Source organism: Hylaeus volcanicus, chromosome 5, assembly GCF_026283585.1.
Source record: "Hylaeus volcanicus isolate JK05 chromosome 5, UHH_iyHylVolc1.0_haploid, whole genome shotgun sequence".
In the NCBI taxonomy this organism is placed as follows: domain Eukaryota; kingdom Metazoa; phylum Arthropoda; class Insecta; order Hymenoptera; family Colletidae; genus Hylaeus; species Hylaeus volcanicus.
The window spans coordinates 5,771,012-5,795,805 of record NC_071980.1 but is presented as its reverse complement, the minus strand read 5'-3'; the positions used below and the strand labels follow the sequence as shown (position 1 = coordinate 5,795,805).

The following is a 24,794-nucleotide window of genomic DNA, read 5'->3' as shown; positions in this document are numbered from 1 at the left end:
ATACATAGTAAAAGTTATAATTCAGATCTGGGCAGTTATATTTTTAGCTTCGTAATGCGGTGGTTTTTATACCGAGTGTCTGGAAAAAATGTATACAAACTTTACGAGTCTATGATTCGATAATCTTCGTAAAATCATAGATTAAATGCAAGATTATAAAATGTTATGTATAATACAAAGACGTTTTAAGTTAGCGAGTGTAAATAGGGAAAAAGATACGATTAAAATAATAAGCGATCAACGAGTAAAAAGTAGTTTTTTTTAGGTTTCTGTAACGATTGATTTTGTATATTTTGTAAAAATACGATATGAATGTAATAAATGTAAAAAAGGAACGTAATAAAAATTTAAATATCGATATATAAAGTATGAAGGAAAAAAAACCGCCCAACGTGGGGCTCGAACCCACGACCCTGAGATTAAGAGTCTCATGCTCTGCCGACTGAGCTAGCCGGGCTTATACTACTTCGTTCAAAGTTGAACATTTTTCGTTTACGATCTCTCTTAATATAATATTAAATGTAAATGTAACATTATAAAAAGAAAAAAGATATAATTACTTGTATCACTATTATCATCAACTTATACCGCATTATTTTTTTAGCGTGGTATACTCATATCCGCCGATGGTCAATTGCCAATATTTGGACTTTAATCCAGTTCGGAAAAACGTCCCGTCGACGTCTCCATTAAGGACACGCTTCTGCACTTTGCGTGGGACCCCTTTTTTTTTACGCGAATTTCACAATTCGAACGACCTGTACGTGTATAATTTACAACGCGTTTCAGGTTCCGAGGATTAAGTGGTCAACAAGGATTTCGAGCGGAAGAGGGATCGATAAAGTGTCGTTAGAGGCTGTCGAGTGCTTACTTAAGGCGGATACGTACTGTTATCTGTTTGGTTAGCCTACGTAAAATTGCCGGTTACCGATCCTTCGTTCGAGGATCAGTTTGCCATGGTTACTTTACAACAGGTCAGATTTCCCTCTGCAGTTTTAGTGCTTACAGTTCCGTGGCAATTTCAACTGAATGCCAGCCGTCGGAAGCCAGAGACCCGATGATAGTCCCTTCGGACAGCCGTAAGACTCTGAGCTCGTAATTTACAGGTGGTGTGGCAATGAAAATTTATTTCAGGCTGTCTACAACGGTTATACTGGATATCTCAAATTTACGCTTCGCTACTCTAAGCCAGGTAGCATGTTTTATGAGAAATTTTACTCCGGTATCATAGGGAGGGAATTGCCATTCAAGAGACACTCAGCGCTCGAGGTGGGTCGGTTAACGTTATTTACAGCAGACAGTGTGAAACAGCACGCACATTTATTCCATTTACAGTAGATAAATTCAATCCAAGTGGCGTAACAATCAATAATGATTCGTGGATAGAAAAATGATTGTTTCGTCTGAAAGGATTACTTTACTGATCCACAGAGCGTCTCTATTCCGAAGTGCTGGAGATTATTCTGTTGGGGATTATAAGGGATTGTGAAGAGATTTTTTCTCATCGTTAGGATATATGGGTCTTCTACCTTTTCTCTTCAATTTTTTTCACGAGATGTCATAAACGCTTTTGCAGTTCCAAATAGCTTTCGACGTTTCCGAGAAAATTTATTTAAGAAATATCGTTTAATTGAAAATTGATTTCCAAAAACGATTTATTATTTCCAATCAATGTACGTTTTACAACCAGACTTTTTTCATTTTAACATCGCTATTACTATAATATTTTAATTTTAATTTTTCTTCTTGAACTTTCACATTTATTAAATTGGAGGAATTCATTGCGTTTTACGGGGTATAATGAGCCCATAGATTTTCGGCTGGCGATGTTATAATCATCTCATGGGCAGCGACGTTTGAACAAGGGCGTGACCAGGATACGCTGGTAAAAGAATGACCTACGAAAGCACAGACAGTCCAATGGCGTGGCGTTTGTTGCGTTTAATCGTGGACGCTTCATCACTTTTGAATATTCATTCATTTATTTAAAGTCCGTAACTTATTATATAAAGTTATTGCACTACTGCTTGGTTATTACTAGCTTATTTCCATTCTTCTTGTCATCGTCTTACATGACTCTTGCAATGTTTTATCAGGTTGCCCGAAAAGTTTCTTTCGCTTTATTAATAAGTAATACATGCACAATATTTTATGTTTTATGTTACATTACTGAATTGTCCACGATTCATTTTGCTCCATTACTGTTACGACATGAATATATATGAAATTAGATTGTCTATTTATATAAACACGACCACGTAGAATAATTGAGCGCAACTCGCGAAAGAAACTTTCGGGACAACCTAACGATACTGTTTGCAGTATCTCTTACTTCTCATCTATTGGCTTACTTAAGGCAGGGTACCCTTCTAGCTCGGGTACCTCGGGGTTGCTAAGCCCGTGCTGTAGCTTAAAAAACATCGCTACAGCCCCTGAGGGCAATATCATTTTTGAATAGCATTATATTTCAGGCTCCTTACTAATAGGCAATAAAAAATCTGAAATACATACAGACAAACACTCTAATAATATTCCTGTGCAAAGTAAGGATTACTCCCTTGAAACTTGCAATTAACAAGGTTTCTCTTCGATCAGTTAAAGATTACACTATTTAATGTTAACTATGTTAACTATGCAATGTCTATTGCCACGAATTCGAAGCTATCTAGATTTGAGAATAAGGTCACCTTTACCTCAGCGATGAGGTTTATTGACGCTTTGAGCTCCAAAGAAATGAAACCTAAAGAAACATTAGGTATCGTAGATTTTCTGCGTGCAACCTAACGATGATTGAAACTCACCTCTCGACTGCAAAGAGTTCAATGCCTGATCTAACGCGTAACTTCCACCCCCTGGTTCCTCGCGACAGCATTCCCCGTCATGTTTCTATTTAAACCTCAAACGTCCCCCGAAAATTTGCATTTGCATTTAAATGACTCCCGATCGGTATTATAATCACAGCTCTGAACATCCTATCGAATATTCGGCGTTCGTCTACCTCGAAACGTCTCAATCAACCCATAGCCAAGCGGCGAGAACGAGGGTGCGTATCGCGGCCGATCGATTGTCAAAAATCGAAGGGATCCGTCGAAGGTTCCGGCGCCATTGGGACCCTCGGATTTTATAGTTTAATAATAGAGCGGCGCGGGCGAGTGTTTGCTTATCGGAACCCTGATTTTCGGCCGAAGACACGACGCCCGACGTCGTGCGGCTTATGAGAGACGACCGGGAGAATGAGAATAAAGGTAAGGGGCGCAAAAGAGACGGACAAAAGAAAAATGACCGGGTAAAAAATAAAGGGTATAAAATAAGAAGGCACGGAAGGAGAGAAGAGCGGCATTGATCACGTGTAAAGAGGGTTTGGGTGACTTGTGCGAAGCTGCTTAGCCCTGCTATGCCTCCCACCTGCGGCTGCTTCTCCCTCGTCCACCACCCAGACACGAATAATCGAAGCATAATTTCAGCCCGTGGGCTGCTCCTCGCGTATTTCGGACGTTCCCATTTTATATGGCTACGTACGACCCACTTGTTGCTATACGGGGTGTATCCCATCAGATTGACGGGATTACCCTGCGCACAAGTTGCAATTAGCAAGCTTTTCAGCCTAGACCGTTCGATACTACTTTTTAATTATATAAGAGGTAACGGTAATATCCTCTAAAAACTATAGATCAGTAGAGATTTAGTTAGAGGTTGCTATAATAAGTAAACAGGAATTATACGATCTTCATATTTGGAGCTGGAATAAAATCATGGTACCAATTCACAGAAAATTCTTTGAGGAATTCTAACGAACCTAATTCTACGAGAAAAGTCTTTCAGCGCTCCGTGATTACAGTGGTTCGCCTTCTTTCTTTTCCTATTTATTAGATAAGCGATATCGGGCTATATGAAAAAGTATAATTATCAGGATTTCTATTTTATGCGTTCACATTACTATCATTTCCTTACCGTGGATTCAATCGAAATCGAAGGATTACTCTACGCCAAATTACAACCAACGGGACTTCCGTTCTTTGCGTCTGCGTACGAACTTTTCTTTGCTGTACAGGATGTCACTCGTAAAGGTGGTAGGATTAAACTAAGCAAAAGTTGCAATCAACAGAGTTTTTTTTATATCTACCACATGGGCAGATTTTCTCTATGCTGTTCAGAATGTCGTCGGATTAGCAAAATTAAAATCTACAGATGTAGTAAAATTTCGTCTATCGTCTTTTATTGCTTGCACTAAGCCATTAACACATTGGCTGCCTGTCTGAAACTCGTGAACAATTTCTACGAGGTTAAAATTTTGTCTCGAGACTGGCGAAGATTAGATAACTTGACATTTGTCGTAATATTTACTTCTTTAACATTTTCAAATTCCTCATAAAAAATTCTTCGTTCTACAATTCTGAACCATGGTTGAAAACGTTACAATCCAAAGTAGCGATTGGTATCTTTTATTTTAATATTTAGAAGCTACGTAAACTACGTAAATGTGGCATTTGATGTAACACACCGACGACACGTCTTCCGAGTTAACCACATGAAACATGGAGACTCGTTTGGGGCACACCCTGTATACAGGCTCGTAATAGTAGCTATGCATCGGGAACGTATAGGCACAACGAGGTGGAGCGTAATTTAATGTGCTCCGTGGGCGATTTTTATTTTCTATTCCTCTCGTAATAAACGATTATCATAATAACCGCCATTACGTTAAAGGTTCTTATCGGGACGATGTCGAACTTCGGGCAGAGGTAAGCAAATTAATACACTCGCAGAAAAAAATACAGTTCGGTCTGCGGCTATTTCATTATGAAAATTCGCAAAAGCTGGAACCACCGTGTTCGTTTTAAGTGAAGACCGCGGACACCGGTAAATGGTACCCCGGTATACGAGGTGACAATTTGCATATTTAATCATCGATCAATCCGTGCGACGAAAGCGTAAAAACTAATGGAAGCCTCGCGATGATCCTTGCCCCCGAAAAAAACATGCCACCCTGAAGTATGTGTATATATTTCAATCAGTTCTGTAATCGTATCGAAGGGCACCATCGAAACCGAGAAAATTGTCCGTGGAACTCGCTTTCATGCTTCGACAAGCCTACTCGAACGTGGATTGTTTGTGAATGTTGCATAATCGGGGCGATTTACCGTGTAATTTACTCTTCCCTTAGATTTCTCTTTCACGCGAGTAAGGCTGATTTCCAGGATGAAGCTATTAATAGTCACGATATGGCTATCGTGCCGTAATTATGGTCATTATGACCCGAAAACTTTATGCCACGCTCAACCTTCTGCGATACCGATCCCGGATTCTAGGACTCGAATACCACGGTCTCCTAGGCACGAATTCTTCGAATATCGAATTCTTTTTCTAATATCGAATCCGTGTATGGCCCTTTTCTCCTCCACTCTGACAGACGGAACAGTTAGATCTTTCAGAGAAGTATGCGACGCTAGGAGTCACGAAGGTGCTGCTTCGCTGTGATTTTCTATTAGACAGAAAACTTTACGAACAATCTCGACGTTAGGTTCGACGAATACTCGTGGAACTAATCCTAGTTTTCGTTCGCAACCGCGGTTGGTCGATATATAAATATACATTCCTGACGATTAAGTATTCACCACCGCGATTCTTAAGAGCATAACGCTCCGATCTAATCCGAACGTTGGCGCGATTCACGTGTCGTTGACAATGCCGATGGAACAACGAGCACATCCTGTTTGCATTGTTTTCCATTTATGAGGGCCGTGAAAATATTGTGGTCTCTCGATCCGACACGCCGTAAAGGTGTTTCATTGTCCGTCCTACGTATTTTACGACGCATCGGTGTTTACACGATCATCCGTGGACAACGTTATTGAATAGAGGCGAGGCGTTGTAAAAAGGACAGGTTGTCGCGCGCCGGTTCCCTTTGGGAAAACGTTTTTATAGAGGGTGGCCCCGTTGTCCACAAAAGGGTTCCTGTCCCCGGGAACCTCGGGACCCCACCACGACAGGGAAACGCCACACAGGTCGAGCCCCGAAATCAGATATTGTTCAGCCCTCGACTTCCTTTATGGCGTATGATGGATGAAACTAATCGCTCAAGCAGGTGACTATATACACCCTGCAGTTGCACTGAACTTGCCATGACCACGGGTGGCGCGGTTTCCCGAAAGCTTTGTGGACATTCTTGGCTTGGACCTCTACGACACGTTCACCACAGAATATACGAATATCTTACGAATCGGGTTGCTGGGTCGAGGGAAGGTCCGTACGCTTGGGAGAAACGTACTATCGAAGAATTTAAAGAAAATTTCAAGCAGAAACCACATTAGGAGTTACGAATCGGGTTGCTGGATCGAGGGAAGGTCACGCTTAGGAAAAACGAACTATTGTGAGATCGAATTGCGCGCCAGTCGCGGAGATGGCGCGCGTAATTAGGTGTGCATGGGTGTATGTTTGAAGAGCGCGAATCAGGAAGCGTGATAGATGGAATGTTTGTAAACGAGCGTACGATTGGCAAGGATGGAGACAGAGTGCGAGAAAGAGAGAATACAAGAAACGGTGAGCGAATGCGAGGACGAACGTTAGAATGTAAGGAGAAACGAACGAAAGTAGGTGTGAAATAAAGAGCAGCGGTAAAATCGTAACGGGGTTTAAAATTAGTCCCCGGATATTTCCTACACTATCGAAGAAATTTAAAAAAAATTAAAAGCAGAAACCGCATTAGGAGTCGCTGTTAAATGCTTGTGAAATAACCAAATTTCTTTTTCTATTCCAATTTTCTACTTTCTACTTTTCGTGTTTTTCTACTCTCTCTTCGTTGCAAAGTTTGCTACTTTTCGTGTCAGCTTCTTGACCTGGAATTAAACGGGGAGAAAAACGTATCCGAACTCGATGTTCCGGATAAGACGGAACGAGATAAGCTTCCACGAATACTGGAATTCCCCGTATCGGAGAATCTAGGGAAACGACGCGCGGAACACCTCTAATGCGGTTCAATTTGGAATTCCGGGTATAGGTATAGAGTTACGGATGGGAAAAGATGGTGGCACCCAAAAGGGCCGACTGGCGCGATCCGAGCGAAAGAACAATCCCCTCGCCAACCCTTTTCTCGTGATTAATGTATGCAAAGATAGCGCGTTCGGGTACATGGCCATTCCCCTGATTGGCTAGAACGAAACGAGACGAGCGAAAGCAATTTCTCTGACGAGTTAATTTAACGACGCCACCATTGACGGACAGTTGTTCGAGTAAAGGATTATTATGTCGAAAAATAACACGAAGACAGATAACTGCGTATACGTAAAAATATTCAAAGCAATTGAATTAATAGTTTTGAACGAATACTTTTAAGAATAAAAATTCACTAGACTTGTAGTAAGAAAATTGTAAATAAAAAATGCATTAAATTTTCTAGCAATACAAGTAAAGAATCATTACAATTGCGGTAAAATTTGTACGATAAAAAATTCATTACATATGTAGAAATAAGTTTGCAAACGAGAATTCGTTAGTTTCATCGCGCAACATTTGCGATACAACGCACCGAGGTTTAAGCATACCCTTTATGCATACCCTAGGCATGATTAGCAATCGCTGCTCCGATCTAAAGCCTGCGTTGATACACCGAAAAAATCTCGCGACTTGTTTCGCACACGGTGGACGTTGAACACGAGATGAAAAATAGAAATCGAGGATCAGCAGCGTGTGAAACGTTTCCATGGGAGCTTAAGTTTCAAATTCCAGGATAGCCACGGGTTCGGGCTAAGTCTCTGTCCGTAGTGGACAGAGAAATACCGCGCGGGGGAGGGGAGGACAATTCCCGTGGCAACCCTTTCAGCATGATTAATGTACGCGAAGATAGAGAGTTCGAGGCCAAGCCCATCCCCGCGAGGGCGTATTAGTTTAACGAAACGAAAGAGATGGTAACGGTGGAAGAGAGGAAGAAAATGAAATGCTCACATCCGAACCCTCTTTCATTATAAATGCCCCTGTGTGTTTATTGTCGGGGCCAGCTCTCTAGGTGTGCCCCGAAACCCGTAAACTCTTTCGGGGTTTTTTGGGGGCTGGGCCCTGGAAACCGTAGGACGCCTTTCTTACGAGATACGAAGAGTCCGATTTTTCGACATCGTGGCTATAGATGCTGCTCGAAGATAGGACACGTGCACGCCGATTTCTCGGATCGACGATCGTAAGTCTGCACGTACCTGTTGCGGCTCGTGTCTAATGAAGCCACGGAATTCTCCGACCTTTTTACGAGCCAGCTTGGACATCCGAGAATGACAAACCGCGTTACAGAAGGATAGACCAGGGTGATCAACGTTCAGAACGGATGCTATTTGAACGATCTTGCTCGGTCACGAAAGCCGGATTTTTACGAAAGTTCGAGATAGAGACGTGTTTATATTTTTCACTGCTTGATATTAAAAAAAAAAAAAAAAAAGGAATAATTCAAAAATATTTATGAATCAGAAAATTAGTATCGATGAAGTAAAATTAATAGCCGTTTACTTTTAATCTAATTGTCGTTCGGTTAGGTGAGGTTCGAATGTAAGACAAACGTGAGACAATAGCGCCGAATTGAGAGTTCAGTGGCTGAGGCAATTTAATCGAGGCCCTCGTGCCTCATTGAAATGAAGATTCATACCACCGTGAAGAACTCGTCACCGCTGTAAGATCCAGAAAATCTCAGCTGACCGGTCCTCGTCGAGACTGATTAATTGAAGGTTAAGGGTTTCGGGACGTTAAGTGGTTCACTGAAATGTTTCTATGGGCTGACACGGTGGGAGCCAGAAAAGGCCGCGCGTGGACTCAAAGCCGGACGAAAGGACAAAGGAAAAAAGAAGGAGAAGAATGCGACCTCGGCCAGTTGCCGCTTCTTTCGTGTCAAAACACGGCGCTAATACATCATTAAAAGAACGCGCCCCTAGCGTGAAGCCCCTAGCGCCACCGAGGGCTACAAGGACACCTTATAATCGATCGGCTTATTCTCGACGGACGCCTTCGTTACAGGTTCACCTCTTATCCCCAGTTCTTGTCATTTACTATTCAATAATTACTGGTTTCGAAGACGCGATCGGTATCTTCTGCGATTCCAACCTCTCGTCTCACCTTTAATCCAGTTTCACAAAATTGCGTCAGACGGATACATTCAAAGAATTATTCATATCGGTAATTAAGAAAGTAGCTGAACAGCTGACCTTTTACATTTACATCTCCAGTTTCGATCAATTATGTAATCGGCCTAGTTATCAACAGACTTCTGCCATCTGATGTGCAAACTTTCGATGGCAGATAGAATACAAGAAGCGATACAAGAACTTTACGTATGCTGAACAGCATGTATGCAAATGAAGACGAAGTGAGTTTAGGGTTAACGCGGCGAATTGTTCACGTACAAGAAGAAAGGGAAATCTTTTCGAGGGAGGTCCGACAGCACAAGAGTTAAATGACAAATTGATTGCAGCGTTAAATTGGCGGGCGAGGCTGAGGTAGATGCATTTGGAGATACACTCGTAACTTCTAGGTACGGGGTAGGATTCCGAGTCGAATTTGCGATGCCTGCGGGCGCGATCGTTGTACATCTCGGTTTCTAAATTAGTCTCAACTCACTCTGATTGAACACCGGCGTAGCTAACCCTTAGCGATCGCGCGCGGCCCGCTCGATCGAGGATTTATCGCCGCACGATCGACGAATACCAAAGGCGAGTGCGCTTGTCGACGATCATCCTGTGTTGCGCGTTCAGCTACGTCGCTTCGTATGACGTGAAACGCCCGCTTTGCTGGACCACGAATCATCTCTCGAAAGGGACGCCCGAATTTCTATTGCATTCCTTTCCCAGTGCCTTGTTAGGCGCAATATAACAAAACGAACACCAAATATTAGGTTGACTGGAAAGTAATGTCGTTTATTTTACATTAAATTCAAACAAATTTTTAACAAATCTCCGGTTTCGATCAATTATGTAATCGGCCTAGTTATCAACAGACTTCTGCCATCTGATGTGCAAACTTTCGATGGCAGATCGATAAGAATCAATGAGCTGATGAGTGATTAAGAAGTGATTTAAAATTGCACAAACGACATTACTTTCCGGTACACTCAATATGTATTACGATATCAAAATTAATGTTTAATGATTAATTATAGAAGATAGTCACAAACAACAAAACCATAAGTAATTTGTATAAATCAATTGATAAAATTAAAATTGTAGGAAGCACGGATTAGTACGAAGTTTGGTGTCCTAGATTATTTGTGACTTTCTACTAACTTATTCAGAAGAACGAAACAAAACACTTGTACATTTATACAGTTCTTTATAAAAAAAAAAGACCGAGAATAAAAATATCAAACTTTAAATCGTACGTAGTGGTATCCTTCCTGATCTCTTTATCGTACCACAAAATAACATTCGAGAGTGTTTAAAAGCCGGCTTGGCAGCGGTAATATCGTAGTGCATTGTAATCAATTCTTTTCGCTCATTTTTCGGAAATCAAGGTGAGATGGTTTCTCTGACATAAATCACAGCAATGCGGGTTCTTAGTGGTGCTTGTGTAATATGCCACGGATAATTCAAGGTCCGCAACAGCGAGCAACCTAGAAGAATATAGTCTTTTTTCGAGGCGAAGCGAACGGAAGGGAAAACGTACAAACTATCATCGACGTTCGACCGAGAACGCGTTACTGATTGCCGACAGTGCAATTTTACGTATTTCATTTCCACGATAAATAACGACCGCTAGGAAAAAGTGACTTAAGTAGACGCGCATTTGCCGCGCTTCTTCTGAAGCATTTAAGCACCAGTCGGGCTAAAATAGCGCACTTTTTATCTTTATTCTCAGCTGCAAAAGTTCTCTATTTTGATCGAGACGTCTTTCGAAAAATTGAAAACTACCGAACTATACAAATAATGGATCTATTGTTCTATTACTATTCGTAACGATAAGCTTGCAGATATTAGATTTTAAATCAAATTAAGACAAAATTAAAAGATTATAATAGGAGCTATACCATGTTTCGAGGACAATCAAAATTTCCTTCTACGCGTCTGAATAGTAGTTGAACAAAAGATTAACGAATAAAAAGAACGTCGTACTTCTACGTGGAGACCCGAAGCCTGAAGCTCCATTAGTTTCACGGTAGATTCTTCCCTGTTCTTGTGAAAAGTCACGAAGCAGTTTAGTAGCTAACGAGAATCCTTCCAACTCATTTCGAAGCGTCTGGACACTATGAAGCATGTTAAGAATATTCACGACAAATTGCGACTGCTTTAATCAGGGATTTATCAGGATTGAATCGACATTTATTATAGTCATTATCCAGCTACACGTCGGGACCACCCTCATTTGCATGAGGCTGGCCGCTCGCTCGCTTCGTTAAAGCGCCAGTATCGCGGTGCCACTGGACACTGTATTGTTCATAAATATCGATGAAATTGGTGTAACATCTCTCACGATGTTCGCGGATGAGCGTATGCAGTGAACTTCTGAGATTAAGTGACAAGTTACTACGCGATTCTCGCCCGATATACGTAAAGTGAACTCGACGCTATCTTTGAAAATCTCTCCTCCCATCTACACTCTACAAAATATCTTCGTACGTACGTAGATGATAATACGTCCCGTAAAATTAACGTTTAAATCATTTCCATCCTCAAATCCATCCTCGTTTAATCCTCGCGGGATTTTATTATGTATTTAGAACAATCCATAACTATGAAAAATTAAACGAAAATGTTGCATCGATCGAGTGCATCGACGAAATAATCTAAAATTGTACCGATGAAATAGTAAAACGTTAATGAAAGCATTATTGTTAGAGTGTAGATTTTTATGCGTATTCATATTTTCGCAGCTACAGAAAAATAAATGAAACTTAAATGGTCATGTGTATTATTGTTGAGCTGTAAGAGACACTTTTAATTAATAACACTTTTGGCGAGTTACCATATATACATTATACAAATGCACACGTATTAAGCATACCTAACAATATTTTATATATTTTCGCAATTGTGCACATTCTCATGGATTTATCCACATATTATTTCACACTAGCGAACTGTTTCTCTGATACAACTTCAAGATTGTTGCTATAACCATTCACGATTAAAAACTGCAGCACAGTGCAAAAAAGATTATGAAGAATAAGATCAGATCTTCTTCTACATTATATAGGTAGCAAGCTTGAAAGGATTTACAGCCACTAACATGGATTATCATCTTGCCGGTAACCTGTTTTCCGTAACGTTTTATTAATGATCAATTTCTTTATAGCCATTCTAACGTTACAAATGTATGCAAACTATTCGCTCGCTGTTTATACCTTAGTACCCATAATTGTTAAATATTATGATATTCTATAAATTACGAATTTTACCGAGAACATCTGAATATTATACGATGCTCAGAGATCACGTAATGAAAATGACTAAATATATTTTCTACATGGTTTAACACCTGTGGAAAACTCTTTAAAACTTTCCCTCTTCTTGTATTTGACGAATTTTCTGGTCTGAGCAGCCACCTTTTTATAACATATTAAATCTAACATATGCACCGTAGCCTTTGTACGTTCCCATTTTTTATAGGAAACCTATCTTAACCTTTTCATTTTGTCGCATTCATGATCCCACCACGGAACAGGATTTTTATGTTCCAATCGGCTTATATCTCTTCGTTTTGGTGTGCTGATTGTAATTGAGTTCGCTATTATATTTATAAAAATATTATATTTTTCAATCGCCGGAAGTGAGTCGTAACCTCGATAGAAGAATTGCTCGTACGAATTCTCGTATGTAAAAACTTTACTCCAATCAGTACGGCAGGAGTTTAATTTAAACGATTTCTTATCGTAATACCTTTTCTCTGCATTGATAGTTATAAATATGGGAAAGTGATCAGAGCCCAAGGTTTCATCGTCAGTTTCTACGCGTATCTTATCCGCTGCGTTAATTGTAGATAGAACAAGATCTATATTCGATTTTTAAATATGTCCCCTTACACAGCTTGTCGTCAGATATTTTTCTATATTTTTGTATCTATTGATTGGAATAATTAAAACTTGATCCGACATAATTAAACATTTATGATACATACGGTATCATGCAAGTATCGTGTAAAGTGCAAAAATGTAAAGTGCAAAAGAGAAACGTATCGTATATTGCTTAGGATCGATCAGTTTACCGATTATACCGATGTATAATCTTTTAATGTAATAGCTTCTATCGCGTCTGTAATTACGGCCTGTTCTTTTCTGGAAAAATGTATCTTGTTCTACTGCTTGAGCATATGACGAAAAGACATAGCCGAGACAAGAAATACTTGACTCCACTATTAAACTCCTTTTCGCTTTCATTCTTCTTCCGTGTCATTCATTCCATTTTCGCAATTACCTACCGTATCCCTCCTCCCAGTCGATTCATCTAATATAGTTAAATTGCTTCTATTTTTGACGAGCAATTTCCCAGAAATTCCGAGGATGTATTTCCCCTCCCGGACAGCTCGTAAAGCCCACTTGTTGCTCAGCGTCCATTTGACCACCCCCGGCAGAGTCGCGCATGATCCTTGATTGACATGCAACATTCCGCAAAAAAAAGAAAAGAGAACGAGAGAAGACACCAGCACCAAGCCAATTTACGTACTTCTCGCGGGGAAAATGACGGTTTAAGAACCTACAAGTCGGCGCTTTCATGTCTCTAAAAATAGTAATCCGCTGGAGTGAGCTAATCCCGTTGATTTCGCGCGAGTGCTAAAACGCGAAGAAATCCACATTAGAGCGTGGGTGGAATGACATCTGTCCGTAGCGACGAGGAAGACGTTTCCTGCATAAACACAATCAACCGACGCGGCCACCGACTCGCTTTTAATGCATTCGACGTATTTGTCGCGTGTACTCCTTCATTTGATTAGAGTGGCTACGCGACGCGCTTAGGCGGCCTAATCGTTTAGCCCCCAAATTGGTGCTATTACTTTAAATTAAAACGTACAGGGCACTGTACAAATCTCTTTATGAACCAGCTGTTTTCCATGCGTGTCTATTATTATTGTTGTTGTTGTTTTTTTTTTTTTTTATACAGAATACAGATTATGCACTGCAATAGGTATCGATAAATTCGTTTTAACATCGCAGTTTTTACGTGAGACTCAATATGATGATTTTGATCTAAACCACCACAACGTTAAACCTTTATTAGGTGTACTGGAAAGTAATGTCGTTTGTGCAATTTTAAATACTTGTTTATCGCTCATCAGCTCATTGATTTTTATCGATCTGCCATCGAAAGTTTGCACATTAGATGGCAGAAGTCTGTTGATAACTAGGCCGATTACATAATTGATCGAAACTGGAGATTTATTAAAAATTTGTTTGAATTTAATGTAAAAGAAACGACATTACTTTCCAGTCTACCTAATACAAAGGATTTGATTTAATTTAGTAATGCTAAATTGCGAAAATAACTTATCATGTGTCGCGAAGTATCGCCTGCATGCTTGCCCTCTGAACAAACAACCCGATTAGGCGGTCGGTGAGTGGAGGCCTTTTTTCGTCGCAGTTAATTCGCGACGAAAACAGAACGACATAAATCTATTGACACTGACTTTATGGCGAAAGAGAATTCGAAACGAGGCGTTGATCCAAATAACTCTGACAGCATGTGTTCTGAGAAGTATAGCGAAACAATCTGAACTAACAGGGAGGCCATAATTGTCCGGTTATGAATATAAACGTCTCTGAAAAATTATCGCAATACATGTTCAAACCGCCCCACCATGAACATTTAAACAATTTTTCTTTACATAAATTATCTATATGAAGAATTAGCATTTATTCTTTTTTAAGAATGTTCAAACCACCCCACCATGAACATTTAAACAATTTTTCTTTACATAAATTATCTATATGAAAAATTAGCATTTATTCTTTTTTAAGAATGTTCAAACCAGCCCACCATGAACATTTAAACAATTTTTCTTTACATAAATTATCTATATGAAAAATTAGCATTTATTCTTTTTTACGAATGTTATATAATATGTATATAGTTCATGTTGTTTCAAAATAAAGCATGCGAAATGAAATTGCCACGGTAAATATAGAATGTTTAATAAATGATTATTTTGTCATTCGAACGTGCTTCGGAATTTGATGTTCTCGTTTTCCACGTTAAAGAATAAGATCGTCAGCCTTGGACATTTGTTGACAATGCATGATTTTCATATAAATGGTCTTTTCGGAGCACGTATTGCACGTACTGCCCCTAGTAAATATTTTCTCTCCCATTGAACATTGATTCGCATTCAAGATCCGCAAGGCAACCGTGTCGTTATTTAAATCTCTCGAAAATATCTAACACATTCAAGGTTGGTACTTCGTGTACAAAAGTGTACTCTTTTTGTACATACTTTGTTCCTTTGAAAATATCACGTTACCCCAAATCTAACTGCGCCAAAAGCAAAATTCTGTAAGGCAACCAAACTTGTATCTCATGAATGCATTAAACTGATCGCGAATCTCTACTTCACGTCTCCGCTTAAAAAGGAACTTTTACCGATTTTAAAAGATAGAATGTAGAAAAGCGAAGATTACGACCTTCGACAATAATGCCATTTTCCGTGAAAAAAAGAAAAGATAGACGGTGTCGTTTATGATTCTATCGTTTATGATTCTATCGTTTCACATCGAGGACGAACCGTTCTCTTGGCAAAGCACATAATTTTCAGTGCCTCTGGGCGCCACCCTTGTCCCCTACTGTTTTCCACGCATTTATCCCCCAAGAGAAACGCTTGACGTTTCTTCGACGGGCAACGAACATCGTACGAGTCGAGATATTCATAATGGATGTTCAACCGGCGAATGGAAGCGTTGAATATTGACGGCGATCTGCGGATGACACGGACCACGGTGCCGTGTGTATGCTTGTGCAACAAGCCACGAGCGTCTAATGACAATGTCGTGTTTGATAGATTATTTTAATGGGTTAAGCTTCTTAACATTCCCGGTCCGTAATGGCATTAGATGCCATGCTGTAATCCCCAAGATTTAGACAAGTCGTCCGTGCGAATCGTGGGCCCGCATTCCTGCGTAACTACACGAAACAGTTCTTCGAGTGCTTATATTTTGTGGCCGAGATAACGGAAGCAGACCTACTAACGAACAACTTTAGGGCATACGTGTGTCAGTAATGTAGAGATGCTTTATGTAGAGCACAAGAAATTGCATCGATCTGCGTTGTCAAAAATTATCAATCGACCAAAGAATCTTTAAACGCTGAAAAATGATCGTTATCATTAAGAACTGGGTGTCCGACTCTGGTCACTTTTTTTTCAACGTGTTCGTTATTTGCAGAGGAGGTTCACTTTCGATTGTTAAACGGTCACGTTTCATGTATCGGCATCCCGTGCGCCTCCAGCTTCCATCGTGGTCCTCTATCTACCACGGTGCCTAAACTTGTCGGAGCTCATTGAGCCGAGGTGCATGTAAATTTATTCAACTGAGGTGTGGTGCGACGTGGTGCACATATATCGTGCATGGACAGCGGAGCTCCGTCTTGCCGCCTCCGCGTAAGTTATGTACCGGCCTGGTCGGTCATCCACGTCAGGTTCCTCGGAGAGTCCTCGGACCACTTTCGCTTTTTGGTGTTCCGTTGCCGGCACCGAAAGAATAATTTCGATCAGTCGCCGGTCTCGTCGGCTGTACCGCGTCTCGTTAGAGCCCCTTTTCACCCGTTGACGTTAATATCTTTCTTTTGCACCGTCATATCTCAACACGCGCGTTATTCGTGGTTTAATGGTGAATGATGGCAACGCTACGAGATGACTTTGTGTTACGCGATAGAACCCATTGTCGTCCCTTTTGGCTGTGCATTAATAAACCGTTGCGTAAATCTGTCGCGAGTACAACAATTCACGGAGACAGGATAGCCCTCGTCCCGTGAATAGAGATAATAATGGAAATTGTTTCGGTTCTGTAGGCAAACAGTTTTTAGACATTGATGTTACAGGAAATGTACGTAATTCGTTATCAAATGATATATTCATAACATGCGAACGATATACGAAATAAAGAAAGTAGCGGTAAAATTGATGCGTGCCTAACAATAAAATACGCGTTATAGATTAAAAATTGGTTGAAAAAGAAGACATTGGTATAAAAATATTCAAGAATGTTTACGATTATATAGTGGACATTTTGTCGTTAGTCACACACATCATTCTTATAACTACAATTTTATCATGTATTGTTTATATAAACATATCGCGATTACATGTTATAAATATATATTATGTATCATAAATGTTTTTCTTTCGTTATATGTAGATGGTAAATTGTGTCCTTGACAATATTATTTATTAAATGCTTAGAAATATCACTGTTTGATGTACTATCGAAAGTGATCCAATTTAGAGAGAATCTTCCACTTATCTGGAAATCGATAATAGTTCGAGCCAAATGGCGACCATACTCGTTGACAGAATTTACGAATTTACTGCACTTCTGTTTGCATCCGAGACACGACTAAATTCTTTGATCTTCCTCGGAGGATCAGGAGTCACCAAACCTGCTTAGCTTTAAAACGTCCTCGCGACCCGTAAAACCCGACACTGAAATCTGAAACGTTGTCTAAAGATCGATGGCGAACATCGCCGAGCAGTACGACGTGTAGTTGACGAAAAAGAAGTAAAACCGGGGGATTTGTGCAGGGCCCCGAGCGCGCCGGAAGTGGTGGGTGCCAACAGATCCGCCGGCGAAATTCGAGAGTCGTAGATTCCCATTTCGTAGATTTTTTTAGTACGTCTTCCAGCATCAACGTGTAGATCCGGGGGCTTGATACGTCGAATTTATTGGCGTTCTTAAGAGGAAAACACAACGATGACCTCCTTTGTCTCGCTAACGATTTTACAGGTGCGATCGCAGCCCGGGACACGAATGATCTTTTTCGTATGAAAATAACGAGACTCTAGATCGAAACGAGATAGTCGACTCTTGGAGGAGTTTATAGGTAAATATCTCCAAAATGAGAGAAAAATATTGCGATGGAAGTCGAAAAACTTTCCTGGCAGAATTGGTGGATAATCAGATACCCTTGGACAAAATTTATAACTCTCCATTGCAAATGTGAGAAAAACTGTGCTCTTATCCCTACAAACTCTCTGGAAGAGAACTGGAACTCTCTGGAAGAGAAATAGTTGTAGTATTGAGATAAATTAGCGTACGGCGACCGGTAATTCCGAAGATGAAATATGATGACGTACATTTGTAACCATAGAATAACAATTTGATTGAACTTTATTATCTGGACCCGTCGCAATGTAACGACCAAGAACGGAAGTTGTAAATAGTAATATTCGAATTATAAAAAGAGCTAATTTTAATCGATCGTTCTGTAATCATGGATTCGTTTGCTATAGAATGTCTTCTTATAAGGGCTTTCCCCTTGATGAAACCAGATATTCGCAATTTTCACGAGCATTTTTACCTTCAAATATAATTAAATTTCTGTGCGTAGTGTTATTAACTTTTTGTACATCATCGTGTTACGCGAGCGCTGCGACTACGGTAATCTTCAGGCTGCTAAGAAATTGCTACATGTAAAGTCTATGAGATCGAATCGGAGAATCCATAAATATAAATGTATCATACCGGTTTCAATCATGGTTTATATAATTCAATAATATGAAATTTTGTGTACACAAAATTGCTGTAATAACAATTATAAGATATATAATAATTGCAACAATCAGCGCGATAAACAATCTTTACACGAATAAAGTGGAACCACGATCGATGTACCAAACATATAATTGTGGAAAGTGTAGCAGTTAATTGAAATGAATTGAAGGTATTAAGTGGATCTGCCGGTGTTGCAGCAAGTATCCACGTCCAGTAACGATTTCACCACCACCTATTGCAAGAAATGAAGTCATTGCTACATTCGCTTTGACTTCGATTGCTCTACTTAATTAATATTCCTGATTAGTGCAAAGCGTTTCCAATACAATTTTATCGATTTTATGTTTCGATAATACGCTACACGAGGGACATCTGACGGTTAATTGAACTCATACTCTATCTGCAACAGCTTGAGGATCGTTCACTCGTGTTGTTAGCATAGACTTCACCAGTAATAGAGAACCCAAGAGCAACCTTTCTTGAAATTGCTCGAGATTGGAGTTTTACGGAGACTTCAAGGAGACTATTAACCTTTGCTTAGGAATTGGCGAGGGTCTCCAAACTCAGGAGGAGTCTCAGGGGACAGAGGATTACGCTCGCTCCGCCTAAACCTTCCCAAAGTCACACTGCATAGTCGTATTTTGAGCAACGAACAATCCTTGCCTCGATGAAATGTAAAAATGTCTGTCGTTTTACGAAGCGGTCAGGTTCGGGCCTCAGACACAGCTACAGGCCCTTGGAACAAATAAAAGGAACAAGTATCTATAACGACTTTGATTCCTTTTTACTGATAATTCGATGACGTCTCGCGGATCGCGTATTCTTCGATTCAATTATTGAATCGATTAGAAGCGTTCGCGCGTTCGAGTATTGGAATTACCTGTTCGCTGTCTACGGGCGTCGCAATGTACTCGAGTTACTAATATGACCGGACACGATACGTTTATACGTGTTTGTAATTCACATGATAAGAGTGAATTACGATGCATTTTGTCGTGCCGGAATAGAACGACAAAAGGGCCACTAGCGTTCGCTGATCTGTTATTCGTGCGCACGTTGCGCGAACGCATATTCAGTATTTACTCATTTACATATTTACAAGGTGCACTTAAGGCACTCGGATGAGGTGCACGCGAGTACGATAAGTACGGTGCTCCACTATTACGTAGGTGTATCGCGACTATGCTTACACGCGCCCGGGGAAGTGCTCTTCGATAAGTTGATCCGTTGATTGGATCTGCCTCGAACATGTCGCGAATTTTTAAACGCACTCGCCTAGACTGTCGCGTTACGAGTACAATGGGCATTATAACTCGCAACGAGCAAACTTTCGCGTGGGAAGAAAAGCCGATAATCAGAAGCGAAACAGAATTTTGGGAAAAAGAACTTTTACGTTTTTCCTTTCGAATTCTTAAACTAAACATCGGATGAATAATCTGTAAATATCAAGGAAGTCTCGTCTTTGTCATTCTCTGTAAGGTGATATTTTTCAAAGATTGAAGAAGAAGTGTTCCACGCTTGAATCTAAAGCGATTGAAGTATTTGTGCACTTCAAATTAATCCTCTGAAAGATATCGATGCTATATACTGCTCAAGAAATTTTATAATTGTTACAGCTTCTTTGAATGATCATCGATACGAAGTGAATCGCGGACTTCACATTTCTACAGATAAAACCCACATAGATCGTCTATCGTTATATTTAGCTTTCCACTGACGTTTCGCGAAATACTTCTTAATCTTTTTGGGCCAAGTGGTTTACGAAGTTATCCTATGAAGTCGTTTCAGTATCGTCGCAGTAGAATCTGTGCTACAGATTAGCTTTAACTTCGACTTTATCATTGAATTTCCACTAAATCTTCCAACAAATAAATAAACATTACTGATGATAAAAGTCCTAGTTTGAATAAAATTTCTTTTTATAAAAAGAAACTTTTATTAGTTATCTAGTATTCGAATAAAATTTTGCTTATAGGTGGTATTTTATAAATTATTTCCAATGGTTTAATAAAAGTGCACGCAAAAAATCAACTTGATAGAAATATATCTGTAATTCGTTGCGTGTTCTTTAATCTAGATGACTGGAGTACACCTGTTCGTCTGGTATGCGTTTCAATTAATTCGTATGCGGACTGAAAGTAGTCGTTGCACCTTCTTCTTTAAACAAAATCGGACCGATATGTATCCGTTGACGGTACATGGGTGAAGGAAGGCAAAACCGGTCCGATATTAAACAGCAGTTATTTGCGTGGACACTCTAGCTGCGGCTCGAGTACTGCATCAACATATCAGATACGCGCTGCTTTCGATTCCAGAAGCTGAGTTTTCGCACAATTAATCATACATACCGCCCATTCAAATGATTTACTGTCCCAGATTTAAACGGTAGAACTTCTTTAAAGTGTCATTGTGTCAATTCGCAGAACTCACCGCGATAAAAGTTTCCATGATGAATACCTCTGATAATTAACTAACGAGAAAAGCGTGTACTGGAATCCTGTTTCAGCGTTAAATACTGTCCTTTCCTCCGAGCAATTATGGCGGAACAATGTGCTCAATTAAGGAAATGAATATTGAGAACCGCGGAAGCGCCAGTCTCACAAATACCTACGGACGCCGGAATATTCCAGTTAATTTACTTGTTCTGGTATTAAACGACGTCGAAAAAGTTCTGTCAACGACAGTAAAAAGAAATTTTATTCGCAAAATAGTAACGCGCGTGCTGGTCGATTTTGGAAAATTGAATTTTATTAACTCGCTACATAAAATGAAAAAAAAATCGTTGCAATGCCGAGAAGTCGAGTCATCTCGGAGATGATATCTTTTCCTAAGCTTGGAATTTAAATGTAGAATGTTTCTGTTTATTATCGTTTCGTATGAGAATTTATACTCTTCGTATGCAGTATATTTTATAAATTTAATTAGAAATTTGGAGTACTAAACAAATTTTTATGATATCTTTTCGTCAACTAAATTAATTTATCGATATGTATTCTATATATATATATGAGGATTTCTTTTCAGATGTTCATTCATTATTAATTCCGATAAGTGTAATGTACATGTGATCCACTGTCGTTACGGAAAACTCCGTTAGATTAACCTTATCTCCTAAAACTATTATGTCTACTTACAGGCCATAAAAAATTACAAAACACGTGTATGAACGCGTACATAGTAATTTATAATTATGTACGATATCTAAATAGATATGATAGATGAAGGAGACAAGTTTAATCTAACGGAGGTTTCCGCGATTGGTAATTAGTTACAGATCGTTCAGTTACGCATTAGTTAAGCATCGCATAGCGAATTTGATATCGATTTATTAACACGTAATACTTGTTCCAACTATTTCCATTTACCCGAGCACAGAATTAATTACTACACCTAATTCTCCGAAATACTAATCGTTCACCAAGATAAGAAGAAACCTTTCGATAGAAAAAGAAGAAGTGAAAACGTGGTACGGGTTCGAGCAGAGAACAGAACTAATCCAAGAAAATACTCGAAGCAGGTCAAAGGGCAACAGATCGTTCGCTCGTGCATCGGTATTCCAGGATTTTTCGGATCGCGACGAAAGAACGATGGAGGTTACCGGTCGAAAGCCATGGCCATTTTTAAGTCGAAGCTCTCGGATCTAGCGAAACGGGCCAGCGACCGCAAGCGTCTCGTGTAAGTACGGAACTTGGCGTACGTGCAATTCGTACAAATTACGATGGCGCTCGCTTGCTCACCGACGACATCGCGACGGCGACGTCGGCGGCGTCGCGGCGGCGCGAGAGAAAGACGTAACGACGTGTCACACCGCGGAGAAAGGAAAACACAACCAGCGAGCACCGCCACGGAGGCTTCTCGCAGTCGGCATTCAACTTCCTTCGTCGAGAGACGCGTGATCAGACGTATACGCGCGAACACTGCTCCGATTCAATGAATACTCATCGGACTTGATTTTTGAATGAAATCAAATCAACATTCGCGATACTTGGTTCGTTCTCTTCTACAATGTGTAACTTTTGTACATAACTCGTGTGATATTTATCAAATTACGTAAACGCATATGCCACCGTGTTGTCAAATATTAAAAAATCGCTTTATATACCTAACTATAAAAAGAATATCGTGATTTATCGTCGTAAGTCATACATTATTCCGAATCTACTATCAGTTGATACTGTACTTATTTAGTAATCGTACCTCAGTTTAAGTTCTGTGGAATACTGTACCGTTAGATTTAATTATGATTCAATTGCTAATATGCTCGGCAACGAGCATGTTAGTAATAAACCCGTCGGGAGTTTAGTAGCCTAATAAAAAAAAATCATCCTGAATAATGTATTCAGCGATAAGGACATGAGTGTTCATACGGGATGAAATTTCTCGATACAGAAATGTCACAACCGCGCTTAAGTAATCGAAAAAATCTATATATTAATCTAAATAGTTATTATGCATCCTAACGTACTCCGATGCCAAAATAGTTCAAATTTCAAATATTCCAAATAGAGCAACTCGGTGGACACGAGTCGATTCGACGAAGCAATTGACATCATCGTGTGAACAACGGTTGTACGATGAATAAAAAAAGGTTCAGGTGTTTTAAGAGCAGATGTCTCGATAAAAAAAAGAACGCTTAATTAATGATCGCGTATTTGTAGACTCATCGTAATCAGAACTCAGATCAGCAGATACGATATTGTTATTACACATAGTGTGCAATCTCGTTTCCCCTTGATGCGCTCGACGCAGATAACATCGAAACTCTGCACGATTCATGTATAATTGCATTGATAGCGAACTGCTGATTTCTTTTTCAATTCTGGCCGCTTGTCAATATTATCGATTACGGTTGCTTTACGTTTAATGAGGGAGTTTCAGCGCGCGAGTTTCGCGACACGAGAAAAAAGTAAATACAAGGAAATTATAAATGTGCCCTTCACGTATGCAATTTACTACAAAATTCTACGATAGCTAAAGTTTTTTTTTTTTTAGAAAAGAACCGGAAATCTACCGTTTCACGTTCCGAAAGATGCTCCAATTGCTGCAATTACGATTCACGTTAAGTTATTAACAATATTAACGCAACACTAGTCTCAGCGTTTATAGGGACGTTATCTGATGCAATTAAGAGGAATCTGAAACGGTGCAATTTTCGAATCGCTTGCAAATGGGCGAATCTTGCTAAGATTACTTAATTGGATCGAAAGACCAGAATGTAGCAATACCAGTGGCAAACTCGATATACAGTTGGCAATTATCAAATTGCTCTGTACAATCCGATAAATAATCATCCTGTAACACATTATCGGTAGTAATCAAATGAAGCGATAAATTGATAGAAATGATTACTTTGATCTCATTTAACTCTTTTTCTATCCGAGAAAAACGCGTCTTCGTAAAATATTCTACTGCTGCGCGACACCGACATTTCCAGTTAACGGAGTGGCCACCAATCACCAACCACAGTCTAGTTTTCCCCCCATTTTTTTTTTTTTCTTTCGTGGTCAATGAATTATCATAATTTGCAGGCCGTAACACGGGAGATCCCCGCTGATCTGCGGAGCAATTATAGCAACGGCTCACGAGACAGAATGTCGACGTTACGGCGCAAGTGTGTACGTTACTGCGAATAGGGTAGTGGTCTTCTCGCGATCGGCGAAAAAACCGGCACGATAGAGACGATCGTCGTCATAAGCCGATCCTCGTAGCAAAGCGGCGACCGAAAAGAAACGCCATTACCGAAGGCACGTACTTACATTAGAAATACGATCCTCTGCCGACGATTAACGAGCTACCGTCGATCGCAAACCGGTCACGTTTAACTTATTCTTCAGAGTTTCCTGGCTACAGCGAGACAGAAAATCACTGACACAAGCAACAATGTGACAGAACCATGGAAAACAGTTCAGAAGCACTTTCGAAAATTCAACGAACCAATTTGTTCTATACAAAATAAGTTTCTGCAAGAATCGATAGATATACCGAAGAAATATCGCGAATATTCGTATCACATGGAGAAGTGTACGCGAATAGTAAATATACCTTTTATTCCAAACATTTTTTCCTCGATGTATAGGAAATATTTGAAAAGTTGTATGGTTCGTTACGATAAATAATCTGCATTAAAAATTGTACGAAA

The 24,794-nt window shown here is 39.8% G+C and overlaps 1 protein-coding gene and 1 non-coding gene across 3 annotated transcripts in view; both read right to left on the bottom strand.

Annotated features, from left to right (window-relative positions):
* Positions 1 to 24,794, bottom strand: part of LOC128877093 (uncharacterized) — a 193,306-nt gene that overhangs the window by 153,177 nt on the left and 15,335 nt on the right. The gene's annotated exons all lie outside the window — the stretch shown is intronic.
* Positions 385 to 457, bottom strand: Trnak-cuu (transfer RNA lysine (anticodon CUU)). The gene has a single exon. It is a non-coding gene; the product is annotated as a tRNA-Lys (tRNA).